The sequence below is a fragment of the Peromyscus eremicus genome, chromosome 14, assembly GCF_949786415.1.
Source record: "Peromyscus eremicus chromosome 14, PerEre_H2_v1, whole genome shotgun sequence".
Lineage (NCBI taxonomy): Eukaryota > Metazoa > Chordata > Mammalia > Rodentia > Cricetidae > Peromyscus > Peromyscus eremicus.
This window is the reverse complement of record NC_081430.1, coordinates 52,952,005-52,958,327: the sequence shown is the minus strand read 5'-3', so window position 1 is coordinate 52,958,327 and position 6,323 is coordinate 52,952,005. Positions and strand designations below refer to the sequence as shown.

Below are 6,323 nucleotides of genomic sequence, written 5' to 3'. Positions count from 1 at the left end.
ACACACACACACACACACACATGTGCATGCACAGCACACATGCCTGTCTGTGAAGCCACCTTCACACAAGAATCATTTGCTCTTACCTCACCCTGTTCCAGTTTCTTCTGGGGTTTTGGATATCCAAACTTATCTTTCAGAGCAGAACCTGCATGTTCATAGCCCTTGTTTTGCTGGATGCTACAGCCACAGCACCCAGTGCAGTTCATGGTAGCTGGATACTGTCAAACAAAAGAGTCCAGCAAAGGACTGCTCCTGTCCTGTTCTCACCTGGACCTCAGCCTGTAAGTCATTCTAATGAAGCCTATGTATATTTATATATTATATGTGTCTGCATTCATTCGATCAGTTCCAGTAATCCTTTAGAGAACCCTGATACAGCCTGTCTCCTGGGAGACTTAGATCCCATCAAAATGACAATCAAATTAATGACCACAGGTGGCCATGCTTTGAATCCATCCAGTGTAGGTGAGAGAGATGAGAGACTGCAATGAGGAGGAGGTGGATTTCTTACACAACTCTCTTGTCAGATGCTCAGAGCATGTCACTTTCCTTATCCGACTGCATCTTCAGGACGGCCCTGTGGACTAAAGTCATATGGAGCTGGGGAGCAGGGTGACACTAAGTCCTTTCTCTGTATGGTGTCCCTGCTATTCTGGGATCTACTCAGAAGGTGTGAGGACCAGCAGGTCATGAAAACCAGCAGGGGACAGGGCACAGGCTAGGATGTGACTGCAGGCCATGGATGTAGGGAGGGTGCCTGGTTGGGCTGGAGTAATGGGGGGCAGTTTCATATGATGGGGAGACCTCCTGGGATTGAGAACAGGAGCCACATATGGAATGGAACACCTGTTGCCTTCTGCGAGACAGCAGGACATCTGGAGCTGAAGGCATTCAGAAGGTATTCAGGGAGAAGGTCAGATGATACCAAGGGACCAGGGGACCAGGCCTGACCAACAAGGATGTTTCACAGTTGTTGCCTCTAATGGTTTCAAATCATAACCCAAAGCACTGGGGTTTGAGAATTGAACTGTGTAAAACTTGAAAAGTCAAACTATCTCCAATAGAAGAACATGAAATCCCCACACATTTCCTTTCAACATTCATACTGTGTGACCCCTGTTACTCCCTATTCTACTAGCCTCTAGGCCAATGGAGAAACTGATTTGGCATAGGTTAGGTAACATATTTAATCAGCAACATACAGTATTAAATGAGCATCTGAACACACAGAGAGGGATCCCACAAAAGGACAATCTGAGGGTTCATCTGAACCAGGTCCATTGTGTGGCCTCCTGCTCTAGTGAGGGCCATAGACCCAGGTTTGCATATCCCTGGCTGCCAGCACCTGGGATATGATGAGGGGCATGCAGCTCTCAGGCCTTATACTGCTTTGCAACCAAGTCTAAGTTTGTTGGGTAAGTGGGGGTTCACAGGTAAAGTAGGCACAGGCACAACACCTTGAGAGATGGCAGATCTGGGTCCTGGCCAGAGTTAAGAGACTAGGCCTTGCCCCTCACGGTACATGTGTAGCTGAGGGACCAATGAGGGATGGGCAAGTTCAAAAGGCAGACATTGGTTGCACTGCGGGTCAATGAGAAAGACTGAGAAGTTAGTCAGCTGAGAAGCTCAGGGACACAGCGACCACTGGGCACAGAGGGAAGATGGAAAGAACCAGGCTCTTCTCAGGTGCCACTTGCCCAGGAGGCAGTAGAGCTGTGGGACAACCAAGGTAGCTGAGAAGAATACAGAGCATGGGCAGGGGCATCCTCTGACTAGTGTTTCTTCCTGGAGCCCAGCATGGAGAAGAAAGAAGGGGACCAGCAAAGTGAACATAAGAACAAACATCTCCCCTGTGGGCCTGGGAGAGGCAAGGGAGACAGGAGCTGCAGGACCTGGGGAAAGATGAGAAGGGAGGTCAGAGACACAGAGGAGGGCCAGGCAGTGGGGCTGCCGGGGGGGGGGGGGCTGTTCAGTAGGCTCCTGATGCTTAGCTTCATATCTTATACCAGAGCAGAACACTAACATGTGAGAAGAAGTGGGTGAGAAAAGATGGAGCAACTTGCCTCTGTACAAGTCACCCAGTGCGTCAACATAACATCTCTGGCTCCCAGGCTGAGCTGGTGGGATTGCCCAGCAGCCCATTCTTGATAGATGACTGATTGTGAATAATGGTGACCTGTGGGCCCTGTGAACATGGTTGTAGCTGGAGCTCCAAAGGTGGTAAAAGAAGTGACATGGACACTTGTGGGAAGGTTGTTCCACCCTGGACATATCTGAGGGCAGCTGCTGGAGAGGGGTTGGAATAGATTTCAAAGAAAATGGCACTCCTTCCTGATGGACCTCTCGTGTGCTCACCATGTCTAAGATGATATTCTTCTGACTCCATCTTTTCAAGTAACATGTACTCTATGCCATTGAACTGAGGGTGGGGAAGGAGAGAGACAAGAGTGACCAGCCCCAGCCCTGAGAATTCCCCTTCCACTCTGGCTCAGCTTTCTTTAGCCTGGGGCAACACTGGGACCTGAGTGTGTGTGTAGGACTAGCCCTCTCCACTGGTCACAGTCAGTGACTACCACAGGGATTCCTTGTGCCATAGAGTTTGATTGAGACCTTAGAAGATGGCCTTTTCTATCTATCTAACCCACTTTTACTTTTTAAAAACAAAAACAAATCTGCAATTAGTTCCCTTTTCTTTAGCTTATCTACTGGTGCTAAAATAGAAGGATATAAAGCTTGCCCAGGCCAGCCCCAGGGGGAGAGCAGGACCATTCAGATTACTCCACCCACTCAGTCCCTGGGGTAAGCTCTGCTTGTCTTGATGTGATACACTATCTCCCAGAGGATGGAGTCACTGCCTTGGTATTTTTTCCCTGGGTAGTGTTGCCACATTAAAGGCAGCTCATATGCCTCCAGGTGTTTGGAAGTCATAGCAGGCCCCAAGTGGACATCTTCTGGGCCCAAGAGCACCTGGAATATTTCCTCTTTCTGCAGAGGAAGAACAGAACACATCTTTACCTTCTGCTTACCACAGGCATGCTCACCCAGGCATGACACCTCATATCAGTCCTGTCACTCAGCTGCCATGGCTGATTCAATACACTGAGCACAGTTATGGCTCTTGGTTTCATCCTGTGGGAGTTGGTCTTCTCTTTCTATCATGTGGGATCCAGGAATCTAACTGGAGTCTTCATGATGAGTGGCCAACACCTTTTCTGGCTGAGCCATCTCCCCAGCCTAAGGACAGCCTTTTTGTTTTGTTCAGATCCTTCAACTGATTGGATCACATTAAGGAAACCAATCTGCTTTACTCAAAGTCCACTGACTTTATATGAACTCTAAGTTGACAGGCAAATTTGGCCACCACAATAGGTGATCTATAAGAATATCAAACCTTGGGGAGATGGGTAACACCTTCACCTGTCAAGACCCATTTTAAAGCTATAGTTGTTATGGACTGAAGTGTCAGCTCAAATATAGGCACATTGATTCCATGGGACAGATAGATCCATGGGTACGCATGCTTCCAGGTTCACCAGGGAAGTGAAAACTCTGCACAGTGGAGAAAGCCCTTGATTTAGGAATAGCATGAATCTAACTGGATATCTGGATGTAATCGTTACTTTCCTGTTGCTATGATAAAACACCATGACCATGGTAATTCACAAAAACAGAGTTTATTTGGGAATTATGGTTGTAGAGAGACAAAATCCATCATGGCAGGAAATTGTGGCATAGGAGCAGGAAGGTGAGAACTCACGTCTTCAACAGCAAACATGAAGCAAAGTCAGAGACCTAGAAGTGATGAGGTTTCAACTCTCAGGCCCTGTCCCCAGTGACTGCTTCCTCCAGCAAGGCCACACCTCCCAAACCTCCCCAAATAGTGCCAACTTTTTGGAACTGAGTGTTCCAATATCTGATTCCATGGGGGACATTCTCATTCAAACCACTAGAAATTCAACTAGATGTTGTTGGTTTTTACTCTTTTGGGGGACCTGCAACATAGCTCCCTAATAAATCACACAGGAGTCTTATTCTTAAGTATAAATGCCCAGCCTTAGCTTGGCTTGTTTCCAGCCAGCTTTTTTTTTCTTTTTTTTTTTAGGGGGGGGTCACAAATGACGTTTATTCAAGCATGATCCCTTGGCACAGCCATATATATATAAATATATAAAGTCAGGAAACTATGAGTCATGTTGCCATGAAGATTCTTCTTCTCCTTTGGCTCAGCTTTCTCAGTGGGCCCCCTTCTCAACCTCTTCTTTCAAAATCCCAAGTATGGAAGGCTGGGGTCACTTCTTGGCAGCTTCTGCCTGGGCTGCCAAATATGCCTCTTTCTGAGCAGCCAAAACCACAGCTCGTTCCTTCTGGAAAGCTGCCAGTTTCTCTGCACTGAGGTTCTTCACCACACGAATGCCCAGGGAACGCGCAGAGCCAATGATGGAACGGACGACAGAACAGGGGGACATCTTGCATTGCGAAAGCATCATCCTTAGCTTTGACACAGGCAATCTCATATATGTGTTTCAAACTCACCAGGCCCGCCACCTCTTTCCCTGTTTGCCGGGCCCCCTTCTCAATCCCAGCTGCTGCCTTCAAGAAGTAGGAAATAGTAGGTTGCCCAATCTTGAGCTCAAATGTCCTGTCAGGCTTCACAAAAATCTTTGTAGGCAGGGGAATGCCTTCTTTGATGTCCTTTGTCTTCTCGTTGAACTCTTTGCAGAACTGGTTGATAGAGACACCATGCTGCCCCAAGATGGGACCTAGTGGGGGCCCAGATATAGCTTGGCCTGCTCGCACGATAGTCTGGATCATGCTGCCGTCATCGGGCTTCTTGAGGGACCCAGTGACACAGCTTAGCTTCGACATTATGCGGGACTATCAGTCTTAGTTCGCCTTAGAGCAGCAAGAACTACGCTCTGAGTGCAGCCATGTTGGGTCCCCAGCCAGCTTTTCTTAACTTAACCCATAAATCTTTTGCCTCTGGGCTTTTACATTTTTCTATGTCTGTATGTATTTTCTTTCCTTCTTACTCCATGTCTGTCTATTTAGCTGGGTGACTGGCCCCTAAAGTCCTCCTCCTTCCTTTCTCATTTCTTCTTCCTTTCTCCCAGATTTCTCCTTCTATTTCTTCTCTCTGCATGCCAGCCCCACCTATCCTCTCTCCTGTCTTACTATAGGCCATTCAGTCTTTATTAGACCATCAAGTGTGTTAGACAGGCACAATAACACACTTTCACAGAGTTAAACAAATGCAACATAAACAGCAGTAACACAACTTAAAATAACATTCCCCAACAACGGTGGTGATAAGATGCTCTAAACAAAGCACATCTGTAGTGCCCCAGAAAGGAAAAATTGCCAAGTCCTCCTGTGGGTTCTGTGGTCAGGCTGAGTTTTCTTTCATCTTCCTGCTGGCTTGGCTGGTTCCTGAAATAGCAGATGGATGGGAAGGTCTCATCTGCAGTGTTTGTAGCCTGTCTTCAGTCAGTCCTTCCGCAGGCAGTAGATAGTCGTCCTTGTCAGTGTGTCCATTCCTCAGGGGTGTCCACGTCACTCCTGCATTCACAAGCTGACCTTGGCTCTCCTGCTTTCAGTAGTGTTTCCTTACCCTGAGCACGAGGTCACTGTCTGAGCCTTTGTCACAGGAGCCTGATGACACCCCATCCTTGTGTGGTCTCTAAACCCCTTGAGTTCCTTCTCTGTGTCTTCATTCGTGGATGATTCCTCAGTCTCATGTCCAACCACACCCTGTTTCTCTAGACTCTCTACCTTATGTCTGCCTGTTGTTCTGGTCCAGTCCCCTGGAGTGGCTGAGCAAGGTGTGCCAACAGCACAGTGCCCTTCCTTCAGTCTCCAAGGCCAGCACAGAGCCCTGTCTGTGGTCTGGAATCACCCCCACCCTAGCTGATGCAGCTGCACTTACTACCTGGGGCTTGGGAAGGGCTCCCTCTGCTGGGAGAGGACAGAATTGCTGGGCAGAGCTCATCTCTGGGTAAGAGAAGCACCATGGAGAGAAGGCTGCATCTCAAAATCTTCCCACGCCAGGGAGCTGAGAGGGACAAGTTGGTCAGGATATATTAGTGTCTGCCAGCCATGATGTGGACAAAGACTAGCTGGAGGACAAAAGACCCATCCTTTCCTCTCAGGGAGACATTCTGAGCCTCTACCTGGGACCCCAGCAAATCTAGGGACCCAGCTAAGATTGGCAGCAAAGTCTGAGTGCCAAGCATAGGCAAGTCACAGGTTTCTACTACCATCCACCTCACTCAGGCCGTGCCATTCATGCCTCAGTTTCTTCATCTGTGAAATGGGGTCTGCAG

At 48.2% G+C, this 6,323-nt stretch overlaps 1 pseudogene; it reads right to left on the bottom strand.

Annotated features, from left to right (window-relative positions):
• Positions 1-4,277: 4,277 nt before the first annotated feature.
• On the bottom strand, positions 4,278-4,869 carry LOC131924456 (large ribosomal subunit protein uL11m-like; annotated as a pseudogene).
• Between the last annotated feature and the right edge of the window lie 1,454 nt (positions 4,870-6,323).